This window comes from Scyliorhinus canicula, chromosome 13 (assembly GCF_902713615.1).
Source record: "Scyliorhinus canicula chromosome 13, sScyCan1.1, whole genome shotgun sequence".
Lineage (NCBI taxonomy): Eukaryota > Metazoa > Chordata > Chondrichthyes > Carcharhiniformes > Scyliorhinidae > Scyliorhinus > Scyliorhinus canicula.
Genome location: NC_052158.1, coordinates 107,656,928 through 107,670,353, shown reverse-complemented (window position 1 = coordinate 107,670,353; position 13,426 = coordinate 107,656,928). Strand labels below are relative to the sequence as shown.

At 46.3% G+C, this 13,426-nt stretch overlaps 1 protein-coding gene across 3 annotated transcripts in view; it reads left to right on the top strand.

The window, feature by feature from the left end:
- Nucleotides 1–412: 412 nt before the first annotated feature.
- Nucleotides 413–13,426, top strand: part of tbl1xr1a (tbl1x receptor 1a) — a 227,220-nt gene continuing 214,206 nt past the window's right edge. For 2 of the 3 annotated variants that reach the window (XM_038816622.1, XM_038816621.1), the window contains exon 1: nucleotides 413–969. The gene's annotated coding sequence lies outside the window, so the exon portion shown is untranslated. The remainder of the gene's footprint in view (nucleotides 970–13,426) is intronic. The other variant, XM_038816623.1, reaches the window with a different exon arrangement.

Here is a 13,426-nt window from a genome sequence, read left to right as displayed (position 1 = left end):
ATCATCTGATGTTTCCTCTTGTTGAAGAATCTAGAATTAGGGGGTCACAGTTTAAAAATAAGCGGTCACCTATTTAACACTGAGATGGTATTCCTCTGAGGGTTCTAGACTCTCTTCCTCCAAAGGCAGTTAAAGCAGAGACTTTGAATATTTTTAAGGCAGAGATATAGATTGTTGATAAACAAGGGGGGGGGGGGGGGGGGGGGTGAAAGGTAGGAATATGGGGTTGAAGTTACAGCCATGATCTTATTGAATGGCAGAGCAGCCTCGAGGGGCCTACTCCCACATCCGCAACTTCAGTAGCTCTGTGTGAGCCACAGTTCGTCAGTCGAGGACGAAGGGATTATTCTCTCTTTTTCTGGTGGAAAATAAATAATCATTTACTACCAGCCTCGAAGATTGCGACAGCTTATTTTTCTGTGCACCGCCACCATTTTCTTTGAAAGAAGGGTCACTATTTTGAATGTGTTGGTAGTGATGTGGCGAGGAGGCAGGATAAAGTGAGAGTTTGTGTTGTTGCTCCTGTTTGCCTCCTCCCTATCTGACACAATAAGAGCCCTGTTGCTGTGAGTGAGCCATTTGCGCGGGCCGGGTCACCGTGGCTGCCAGGCGGGGAGGCAGACGTTGGATGGCAGTGAACGTTTGGCTGTGTTCAGCTTGACGTTCTCCTCAGCAAATCCTTGCTCGCCCCAGCATTTACCAAGCAAGCCGCCGCCGTTGTGTTTTCTCTCACACACTATCTATCTGCCTTCCTTCCTGGGACAATACTATTTCTCGGCGCCCTGCAAGCCTCTCTCCAGCTGGCACGGATGTGGAGTTTTTATAGCCCAGAAATTTCCACTATAACCGCCTTTTAAAGCCCCGGCCTCCCGAGAGGAGAGGGGGAGGGGAAGGAACAACAACAGGAGGCCGCCCAGCAGCCAGGAGGTGGAGGAGGAGGCCGCCGCCGACGAGCGTCTGCGCTTCCCGGTGAGTGAGCACCGGCCCCCGGGCTCTTGCATTCCAACTTTTACCCGGAGAGCGGGCTGCAGGAGGCCGTGGGGGGTGAAGCCCGCAACAAGGCGGAGGGTGCGTGTGGTGGGGGGGAAGGGGCCGGCCTGCGGGATAGGCCCAGAGGTGGGGGAAGGGGAGCTCACCCACCCACCCCCCATTAACTGGCGGCCTGGCCCGATGCTGCTATCAAAGTGACCCCCCTCTCCCTCCCCCAAGGCAGGGAGGCCTCCCTGAACCCCCAGGGTTAAAGCCGACCCGCGGCGGCTGGGTGCTGCCCGAACCTGGGTGGCGGGTGTTTTTTTTAAATACATATTTTTTTGGGAGGGGGCACTGGGGAGGGTGGAGGCCCTAGCGGGGCTCAGCACCCTCACCCTGGCCTCTCGGGTTGAAGGTGCGGGGGAAACGCGGCGGCGGCTGCCCCCGGGCCTGGACTCGTGCTGTGGGGGAGGGGAAGGGAAGCGTTTGAAGAAAAGGCTGAGAGCCACATGCTGCTGCTGTGACTGACACCGGAGCTGGCAGAGCTCCTGGTCTGTAATTCTAGATACAGGGGGAATGATCAGGATGGGGTTCTTCAGCCGGGGGTGTGTGGGTGGGCGGGGAGTGGAGGAGAGAGAAATCCCTGCTGTTTACTGATTTTAAAAGTTGTGGCTTTGCCGAGGCCTTGTATTGCTAGCACCCGTGTTGACCACTCTTGCCCAAATTCTTGTAACACTCCTCCAGCTAGACTTTAAAAAAAAAAGAGAGACCGATTTCTAAAAGCGAATTGGTGTTTGTAGCTCACATAATGGATTACATAACTGGCGGGACAGCAGTCAGTTTCCAAAAACCAGCACAGAACATCCGCACAAATGGCATTGACCCTTTTTGCAGAATCGACAAGCCCGTGTAGTGTGAGATTAGGCATATTTTTGTGTGTTGAACACAAAATCAATTTGCGATTAGAACGTTACTTCCTGTTGAACTCGAGTTCAATCTTGGGTGCAACAAAATATGTACAGCAAATTAATTGTGGTGATGCAATGTTTGCTCATTTGTTTCGAGAAAGTGGCATTGATGAAATAAATTGATATATGTAGGATATAATATCTGGCTGGGCAAAGTAATACATTGATTGCCATGAGTTGGTGGGTCTTCTGTGTGAAATGGCTGCAGTTGAGGATTGCCATCTTCTTAAATTATATGGTCTTCTACACAAACTTCTGAAGCTCATTATTAACTATGAGAAAACTGTTGGAATTTTGTTGATTTATCTTGGTGGAGTAGCAATTTCACTTCTGTTGATCTGTTTTTGCTTTATGTTCTACTACACTTAGTTTTGAAAATGTGGTGCACCTGCTTTTTGCAATGGTTAAAGGATATTCTTTTCTTTGTACACTCTTAGAACCAGAGAATTACTACAGTACAGGAGTCCATTCAGCCAATTGAGTCTGCACCGACCATCTGAATGGGCACTCCACCCAAGTCCACTCTCCCTCCATTCCAATCCCAATAAACCCTTGGGTTCGATTCCCCGCTGGGTTACTGTCTGTGTAGAGTCTGCACGTTCTCCCCGTGTCTGCGTGGGTTTCCTCCGGGTGCTCCAAAGACGTGCAGGTTAGGTTGATTGGCCTTAGTGACCAAAAAGGTTAGGAGGGGTTATTGGGTTACGGGGTTAGGGTGGAAGTGAGGGCTTAAGTGGATTGGTGCACACTCGATGGGCCGAATGGCCTCCTTCTGCACTGTATGTTCTATGTTATGTTCTAACCTACACATCTTTGGACAATAAGGGGCAATTTTCAGCATGGCCAATTCACCTAACCTGTGCATCTTTGGATTGTGGGAGGACATTGGGGCAGCCGGAGGAAACCCACGCAGACATGGGAAAATGTGCAAACTCCACGCAGTCACTCAAGGCCGAAAGTGAACCCGGGCCGCTGGTGCTGTGTGGCAGAAGAGCTAACCATTGTGCCATGTGCCGCTCCACAAGAATTACTTTCGTGTTTGGTGAGAGGAAATAGTTTATTGCCACAGAACAACCAGAAAGGAATATAATGTGCAATCTTATTACCTCTGCATGTCTGATGGTATATTTTCTTTTGTGGAGTTTAACTTTCCCTATTAACACTGTGGTGGTGCCCATCTGTTGGTGTTGCATTGCAGCCATCTCTGTGATGGGACATAGGTTCATGACAGTCATTCATCATGCAGTAAATTCCTGGTTCATTTATGCATATCTAGACAGTACCAGAGAGTTTCCATATTTGATGTCAACAACAACTTGTATTTATTTAGTGCCTTTTAACATAATGAAATATCTCGAGGCTTTCACATACACAGAATCATTTAAGGTGACAGTGGAATGTGAAAGGAGGACAAAGACAAAGAAAGTTGGAAAGGTTTGGGGAAGGAACTCCAGACCAAAGGACCTAGGCAGCTGAAGGTGTGACCATCAATGGTGGATCAATTAAAATCCGGGCATGTTTGAAAGCAGAATTAGACAAGTGCAAATAAGTAGAGTCATACAGTACAGAGGGGCCCTTCGGCTTATTGAGTCTGCGCTGACAAAACTACACATCCTACTTTCCAGCACTTGGCCCGTAGCCTTGAATTTTATGACATTTCAAGTGTTCATCTACATAGTTTTTAAAGGTTGTCCTGTTTCCCACCTTTACTACTCTCCCAGGTAGTGGATTCCAGGCTCCCAGCACCCTCTGGGTGAAAGATAATTTCTTCAAATTCCCTCAACCTCCTGCCACTCACCATAAAATTGTGCCCCTTCGTTATTGACCTTCAACTAAGGGGACCAGCTGCTTCCTAACCTGTCCATACCCCTCATACTCTTATACACCTCAATCTGGTCCCCACCTCTCAGCCTTCTCTGCTCTAATAAAAACAACCCCAGCCTATAGCTCAAATACATCCCAAGCAACAACCTGGTGAATCTCATCCTTCCTATACTGAGGTGACCAGAACTGCCCATAGTACTCCAGCTGTCGCCGAACCAAAGTTTTGTACTGCTCCAACATAATCTCCCTGTCTTTTTAATCTGTGCCATGACTAATAAAGGCAAGCGTCCCGTGTGTCTTCATTACCACCCTATGAACATGTCCTTCAGGAATCTGTGGACTAGCACCCCAAGATTCCCCTATTCATCTAAGCTTCCTAGTATCCTGCCATTCATTGTGTACTCCCATGTCTTGTTACCCCTTCCAAACAGTGTCACGTCGCACTTTTCAGTGTTAAATTTCATCTGCCCACCTCTGCAACCTAAGACCTTCCCCTTCTACCGCCACCCTGTCTCTTACGACTAATCCAGTTTGGGATCCAATGTTCCAAGTTACCCTGGATCCCATGTGCTTTTTTTCCCCCTGTTAAGGGGCAATTTAGCGTGGCCAATCCACATAACCAGCACATCTTTGAGTTGTGGGGGTGAATCCCACGCAGACATGGGGAGAATGTGCAAACTCCACATGGACAGTGACCCAGGGCCGGGATTCAAACCCGTTCCTCAGTGCTGCAGTCCCAGTGCTATCCACTGCGCCACATGCCACCCTCCCCATGTGCTTTTAACTTCTTTATCAGTCTTCCATGTGGGACCTTGTCAAAGCTGGCATGGTGGCACAGTGGTTAGGGCTGCTGTCTCTCAACTCCAGGGACCCAGGTTCAGGTCCAGCCTTGGATGACTGTGTGGAGTTTGCACGTTCTCCCTTGGTCTGCGTGGGGTTCCTCCAATAGTCCAGAGATGTGTAGGCTCGGTGGATTGGCCGTGCTATAAATTGTACCGTAGTGTCCAGAGTTGTGCGGGTGATATGGGGATAGAACGGGGATGTGGGCCTAGGTAGGGTGTTCTTTCAGAGGGTCGGTGCAGACCCGATTGCCCGGATGGCCCTACTTCTGCACTGTAGGGATCCTATGATTTTTATGAAAGGCTTTTTGCTGAAATCCATATAAACTACATCAACTGCACCACCCTCAACCACACACCCAATCACCTCCTCCTAAATTTGGTTCGACGTGACCTCCCTCTGACAAAACCATGCTGACTATCCCGGATTAAACCTTCCCTCTCCAAGTGGGGAGTCATTTTCTCCAACGGTTCCCCTGTCACTGATGTGGGACTGACTGGTCTGCAATTCCCTGCATTTTTCTCCACCCTTTAAAAATGGAGTCACACTAGCTGTCCTCTAATCTTCTGGCTCCTCCCCTGTGGCCAGAGAGGAGTTAAAAATTTGGGTCAGAGCCCCTGGATTTTCTTCCGTTGCCTCCCATAGCAGTTGGGATAAAACATCTGCACCTGGAGATTTGTCCACTTATAAGCCCGCCAAAACCTTCAGTACATTCACACTTTATGTCAAACTGTTCGAGAACCTCACAGTCCCTCTCCCGAATTCTGAACCTGCATCCGCCTCTTCCTCCTGAGTGAAGACAATATGTGAAGCATTTATTTTAAAAAAAAAAAGTATTTTATTCATGTTTTGCAGAATTTTTCATAAAAGAACAGTAATAACAATAATAACAAATCTAACTAGAGTGAATATTAACATAGTGTAAAAAGAAAATATAGAATAACAATTAAATAGACATTACCCCATGCGACCCAGTCTTCCCGCACAATCCCAATGAAGCACTCACCCCCTACACACACCCCCCCCCCACTATGGTGCCTAGCTCTATCTTTTTTCTTTTTAAAAAAAAACTATTTTTAAAAAAATAATTTTTATTCAAGTTTTCAACAACAGATTTTATCACAACAGAGAAAGACAGTAACCCCTCCAATATAAAAACAATAAATTAACAAAGAAAAAGAAATAGGCATAAAACCATGAGAACAAACCCCCATAACGAACCCGTAGCCCTCACCGCCCCCCCCCCCCCCCCCTCGGCTACCTTCCCCCGATTCCCGTCCATTTTCCCCTGATTCTTGGCTACCTGGCTATTCTTTCTCTTGTTCGTTGGCCACAAACAGGTCCCGGAACAGTTGCATGAATGGCTCCCACGTTCTGTAGAAGCCGTCTTCTGACCCTCGGATGGCGAATTTGATTTTCTCCATTTGGAGAGATTCCGAGAGGTCGGACAGCCAGTCTGCAGCTCTGGGTGGTGCTGCTGACCGCCAGCCAAACAGGATTCTACGGCGGGCGATCAGGGAGGCAAAGGCAAGGGCGTCCGCCCTCCTCCCCAGGAATAGATCTGGCTGGTCTGAAACCCCGTAGACCGCCACTATCGGGCATGGCTCCACCCTCAACCCCACCACTTTGGACATAGCCTCGAAGAAGGCTGTCCTGTACTCCACAAGTCTGGGGCAAGACCAGAACATGTGGGCGTGGTTGGCTGGGCCTCTTTGTGTCACCGTTCACATCTGCCCTCCACCTCCGGGAAGAACCTACTCATACGGTTTCTTGTTCAGTGGGCTCTATGTACTACTTTTAGTTGCGTCAGGCTGAGCCTTGCGCACATGGTGGTGGAGTTGACCCTATGCAGTGCTTCGCTCCAGAGTCCCCACCCTATCTCAATCCCCAGGTCATCCTCCCATTTCTTTCTTGTTGCGTCCAGTACGGTGTTGGCCCTTTCTACCAGTCAGTCATACATGTCGCTATAGTTCCCTTTAGTGAAGCACTTATTTAACACCTTACCAATGTCCTCCAGCTCCATGCACAAATTGCCACCTGGTCATTAATGGGCTGTACATTTTCCCTGGTTATTCTCTTCTTCATATACTTGCAGAATATTTTTGGATTCTCCCTAATCCTAACCTCCAGTGCTTTTTCATCCCTCTTTGATCTCCTACTACTTTCTTAAGTCCCCCCCCCCCGCATTTTCTATACTCCACTAAGGCCTCCACTGATTTGCTCCCTTTGTACCTGCTAAAAGCCTCTTTTCGTTCTTATCCAGTCCTGAATATTCTTAGACATGCAGAGTTCTCTAGGCTTGTTGCTCCTACATTTCACCTGATAGGAAATATTTTGGGCCTGTAACTCTCCATTTCCTTTTTGATTGCCCCCCCACTGCTCTGCTGTAGCTTTTTCAACTAGAAGCTGGTTTCCGTCTACCGTGGCCAGATCCTGTCTTACTCTAATTAAATCTGCCTTCTCCCAATCCAAAATCTATTTTTGCAGATCATCCTTTTCTTTTTCCATAACAAACTTAAATTTTACTGTGTTGTGGTCGCTATTGGTAGCATGCTTCCCCACTGTCACCTCGCCACACTTGTATGACTTCGTTCCCGAGAATCCGATCCAGCACTACGCCATCCCTCGTTGGGCCTTTTACGTATTAAAATTAAAAGCTCTCTTGAATACATTTCAAGAAATCCGCCCCCACCTAAACCCTTTTGCACTATGACTTTCCCGATTAATGTTCGGGAAGTTGAAATCCCCTAATATAATTATCCTATTATTATTTTTACACACCTCAGTGAATTGTCTGCATATCTGCTCCACTATTGCCCACTAATATTTTGGGGGGGGGGGGGTTCTAATAAATACACTCCCAGCAATGTGAGTGTCCCCTCTTTTTATTCCTCAGCTCTACCCACAAAGCATCATTTGAAGACCCTTCCACGATATCGTCCCTCCTTATTGCAGTAACTGGCTCCTTAGATTAACAATGCAACACCACCTCCACTTTTACACCGTCCCCTGTCTCACGGGGAGCACATTAGCATAGTGGTTAGCACTGTAGCTTCACCGCGCCAGGGTCCCAGGTGTGATTATTCGTTGAGGAACTGTCTGTGTGGAGTCTGCATGTTCTCCCCGTGTCTGCGTGGGTTTCCTCCGGGTGCTCCGGTTTCCTCCCACAGTCCAAGGATGTGCAGGTTGGGTGGATTGGTCACGCTAAATTGCCCGTAGTGTCCAAAAAGGTTAGGAGGTGTTATTGGGCTGGGGGGATAGGGTGGAAGTGAGGGCTTAAGTGGGTCGGTGCAGACTTGATGGGCCGAATGGCCTCTTTCTGCACTGTATGTTCTATGTCTCGCCTGAAGATCATATACCCCGGAATGTTGAGTTGCCAGTACTGCCCCTCCCTCAACCATGTTTTGTGTTAGCAAGAATATCACATTTCCAGGTGACAATCCACGCCCTTAACTTGTCAGTCTTTCCTATAATGCCCTAGCTTTTAAGTAGCGGTTATCCCGCCTCGCCTTACTCCCTTGGAACTCGACATGGCTTAACTCTCTCTGTCTTGGTTCCTTTTAATATAGTATGCTGTGTTCCTGTTGTACTAATGCTCTATGATCCCTCCCTCTGCCAAATTTAAATTCCACTCAACATCGTTTGAGTATTGTGGAGCTGGGGGAAATTGCAGATAAGTGGAGTGGTGGTGCGCGGGTGGGGGCAATTTGAAAATCAGGATAATTTTAAAATCAAGACATTACTTGAATGCAACATTGTACGCCAATTTCTAGATGTCATGGGGAATGGGATATGATGCGGGTAAAGACAGGCAGTAGAATTTTGGATGACCTCAAGTTTACAGAATGTAGAATGTGGGAGACCTGCCATGAGTATGTTGGAATAGTCAAGTGTAGTGGTAGTAAAGGCATGAATCACTCGGCAACACAGTAGTTAGCACTGTTGCTTCACAGCGGCAGGCACCCGGGTTTGATTCCCATGCTTGGGTCATTGTCTGTGTGGAGTCTGCACTTTCTCCCCTTGTCTGTGTGTGTTTCCTCCGGATGCTCCGGTTTCCTCCCACAGTCCAAAGATGTGTGGGGTAGGTGGATTGGTGATGCTAAATTACCCCGTAATGTCCAAATGTTAGGTGGGGTTGCTGAGTTGGGGGATAGGGTGGAGGTGTGGGATTAGGTTGGGTGCTGTTTCAGGGACTGGTGTAGACTCGATGGGCCGAATGGCCTTCTGAACTGTAAATTCTATTTTTCAAAAAAGAATGAAGGTTTGAGAAATAGATGAACAAGTGGGATGGAGGAGTGTTGATATGGAAGTGAAAATAGATGGTCTTCTTGATGATGCGGATATGTGGTCGGTAGTTCATCTTGAGCTCAAATATCCACTGCAAGTGGGTGGAGGTAATGTTTTTGCCTCTGAATACATGTCAAAAGCTAATGGACAGATTTCAATGATTTGATGCACAGGATATGGTCCAAAGGTGATTGATTCATTTTTGCCACAGATGTGGATCCGGATCTGATCCTGAAACTCTTGTCAGTATTTGTTGAAGTTAGGAGACAGGATAAATTGACTTCTTGTGGTGCATTTTGCTGCCATTTGCAGCTGTACAAATCATATAACTGCTACAGTGCAGAAGGAGGCCCATTGAGTATGCACTGACCTTGAAGGAGCACTCCACCTAGCCCACTTCCCTGTCCTATCCCAAAACCCTCATAACCTAACCCAGGCCTCCCTGGACACTAAGGGTCAATTGAGTATTTTCAATCCTAACCTGCACATCTTTGGACTGTGGGAGGAAACTGGAACACCTGGAGGAAACCCATGCAGACATGGGGAGAACGTGCAAACTCCACACAGACAGTCACCCAAGGTCGGAATTAAACCCAGGCCCCTGTGAAGCAGCAGTGCTAACCACTGTGCCACTAAGCTGCCAATGTGACCATGACTCTTAACTCTTATGCATCTGGCTAATTAGAACATAGAACATAGAACAGTACAGCACAGAACAGGCCCTTCGGCCCTCGATGTTGTGCCGAACAATGATCACCCTACTTAAACCCACGTAACCCGTATACCCATATCCCCATATCCCAACAATCCCCCCATTAACCTTACACTACGGGCGATTTAGCATGGCCAATCCACCTAACCCGCACATCTTTGGACTGTGGGAGGAAACCGGAGCACCCGGAGGAAACCCACGCACACACGGGGAGGACGTGCAGACTCCACACAGACAGTGACCCAGCCGGGAATCGAACCTGGGACCCTGGAGCTGTGAAGCATTGATGCTAACCACCATGCTACCGTGGTTGCTGCTAGCAACATCTCTCAGTTTGCTGCACAAGGGCCATCACAGAGGGTCTCTATACAAAGCCAACAGTTTGCTCTCACAACCAGAATGGCTTCCACAAATTGCAGACTTCCTCAGGGTGCCACTGATTATGTCACTGACATGCTTTGCACCTGTAAGCAGAATTTTCAGAACAGGTTGTTGAATGTGGATTGGCGTGAATCATCCTCAGTGAGATGGAAGTTCTTAATAAAAATATTTTAATTTTTAGCCTTGTAGATACAGAGCGTCAACCAGAAAGCGGCATGATTGTAATAACGTTGAATTAGCACAGCTTTATGAAGTGCCCTCTTCACTTGTTCTCTTTGTGCTCAGGTTGTTCGAGTATGACATCATGAGTCTTTGACCCCACTTATATTTGTCACTGGGAGCTGGTCGTTTTTGGATCTGAAACAACATAGGAGTACGTGTTGGAGGTGTACACATATGCTGAGCTAACTCCGTAATTAACTTGCTACAGGAGAAGATGCTTATATAGAGCAACAGATTTATAGACCCACTTGACATAGGCTCATAATGGTGTCAGTTTGGGTCATTTGTATCTATGGATGCAACTCCTGGTGGGACAGCTAAATGTTTGATGTTGACTGCATTAATAATAATAATCTTTTATTGTCACAAGTATGAAGTTACTGTGAAAAGCCCCTAGTCGCCATATTGTTCGGGTAAGTCGGTATGGGAATTTAACCCGTGCTGCTGGCCTTGTTCTGCATTATAAACCAGCTGTCTAGCCCACTGAGCTAAACCGGCCCTTACTAATGTATGTCACAGTGTCTGCCAAAACTTCAACTCCCGAATCTACATTAGTGATAGGTTTGCCTTGGGTTTCTGAAACTGTCAACATTTTTTATTAAACCTGGATTCAAAGGTCAAATTTCAGGTACCTGCAAAGGGGTTTAGATAAAACCTACAAATGGATAAATCAGTGACAGATGAAATTTAAGGCATTACACGAGAAGGAAAAAAGGTTGCCGTACGTCAACATTGAATGATGTAGAAATAACGCACGGTGAAATGGAAAGGGTTCACAGCTTAATTGGTTAATACATTTGAGTGTGTTCAAAAGTGTTGTGCTAAAATTGTGCGGTCCCATCGTGATTACTTCGCCTTGAATATTTTGTTGACTTTTTGTCATCCAGATATAAGGGAACTCTTGAACTATGGAGGCAGCACAAGGGAATGGCACAAAGCTGAAATGGGAGAAATTGGCACCACAAGGGAGCTTTATAGAAATATCTAAAACGTTGAATGAAATGAGTCAGGTTAACATGGAGCACTGTGAATGAATAATAGGTTATTGAACTGAAAATTGATATTGGGAAGAACATTTTCATGCAAAGGTCCTGACACCTAGAATCATCTCCTGAATAGGATAAAGGAGGCAAAACCGTGCTTTCTCCCCGTTTCACCTGCCATTACCTGAATTAAAATAGCTTTTTTATTGTATGTGAGTTAAGGTGAACAGAATGGCTGTCATTATTGCTATTTTGTAAAAGTGCCCAAAATGACATTTTTTTTCAGAATTTCTTAAATTCTCTCGATTGTGTACGTTTATAGATATGTTTTTTTACATTTGCGCTTCAGGATGCCATTGAAAGTTTTCTGCATATTGGTAGTCTGTGTACTGCTATGAATTTTTTTTTTTGTTTTTGTTTTTTTTTTTGTTTTTAAAAATAAATTTAGAGTACCCAATTATTTTTTCCAATTAAGGGGCAATTTAGCATGGCCAATCCACCTAAGCTGCACATCTTTTGGGTTGTGGGGGTGAAACCCACGCAGACACGGGGAGAATGTGCAAACTCCTCACGGACAGTGACCCAGAGCTGGGATTCGAACCTGGGTCCTCAGAACCTGGAACCACTGTGCCACCGTGCTGCCCTACTGCTATGAATTTTAAAATGCTGTTAATGGGTCAATACCAGCCATAAGGTAGGAAGGCTTGAATTTAACTGCAATCAAGCGCTAATTAACCATTTAAATTATACAAGGTCTATGTTGGGACCACTGGTTCTCAATATATGGCTTTGAATGAACCTGTCAAGACTGGCTTTTTAAGCAGCCAGAGTCCGGGCAGGTTTACCTTTGGGTTCCGCTTCCCTGTGAGATCCAAGTGTTGGGAGCCAATGATGTAAGTGGGCACAGGTTCCTGTGTAGTGTAAAGTTAGGTTAAATGGGCAACACTGATTCTGTTGCAAATGTCTTTTAACCATCCGAAAATATACTCTTTTTGAGTACTGTCTTCATGAGTTTAGAGACACTGCATTGCAGCATAAACCATTGAATCTGCTGAATCTGGTGACTTTGTTTTGGCATTCATAATGCTTTTCCCAACAATCACTAGGTTGTTTCATTTATATCCCCCATTTTATTGCTGAGTTATTTCTCTGCAAAATGATTTTGCAATGCTGGTTTTAGGAGGAATGCAAAGTTACATGCCATCTGATGTGACTGTGACCATGGTATCTATACTTGTCCTTTTTTTTCCCCCCAATTATCTTTGAGTTGTGGGGGTGATGCCCACGCAGACACGGAGAGTGTGCAAACTCCACATGAACAGTGACCCGGGGCTAGGTCCTCAGCGCCGTGAGGCAGCAGTGCTACCACGCTACCCTCATCCTTCTCCTTCTTCAGTCATCTGGAACCTTTGACTTAATTAAAAAATATATATATTTATTGTATTTTCATAAACTAACACTAACCATATTACAAACAATCAAACATAAAAGATATAAAAGTCCAAAGCCAAGAAGTTATACATACATCTTTCATCCCCTTATCAGCTGACGCTGTCTAAATCTTTAAAAAAGAGATAAATGGTTGCCACCTCGGGTAGAACCTCTCCACTGACCCCCTGATGGCATACTTAATTTTCTCCAAGTGCAGGAAAAACATCACATTGCCCAACCAGGGCAGTAGTCAGTGTGGAAGATCTCCAGCCAAGCAATATTCGTCTCCTGGGCACTATAAGAGGTGAAAGCGAGAAAATCGACCCACCCCAGAGTGAAATGCCGGTCTGAGACCCCAAATAATGGACATGGTTCTGGAGCCACCCGAAGAACCTCCGAAGTAGTCTTTTTAAAAAAAAAAAAAATGAAACCCAGAAGATAGCAAGTTTAGGACAAGACCAAAACATGCGAGTGTGCAAGATGCGAGTGGGCAAGCAAGCAACGACCGTCTTCTACATCCTGGAAAACCAACTTGTCCTAGCCTTGGTCTAATGCGCTCTGTGCAGTACTTTCAATTGGATCAGACTCAGTCGGACAAGGAAGAAATGGAGTTCACCCTATAGAGGGCTTCTCTCCAAACCTCATCAGTTAGTACAGAACCCACTTTCTCCTCCCATTTTTCCTTCACCACCTCTGGGGGAGGGGTGGGATCTGATGAAAGGCTAAGGCCATACAGATCTAAAATAGACCCTTTGTCAGGCTGCGCCAACGGCAAAACCCTCTTCAGCAAAGAGGGGGGCGGAGCTAAAGGG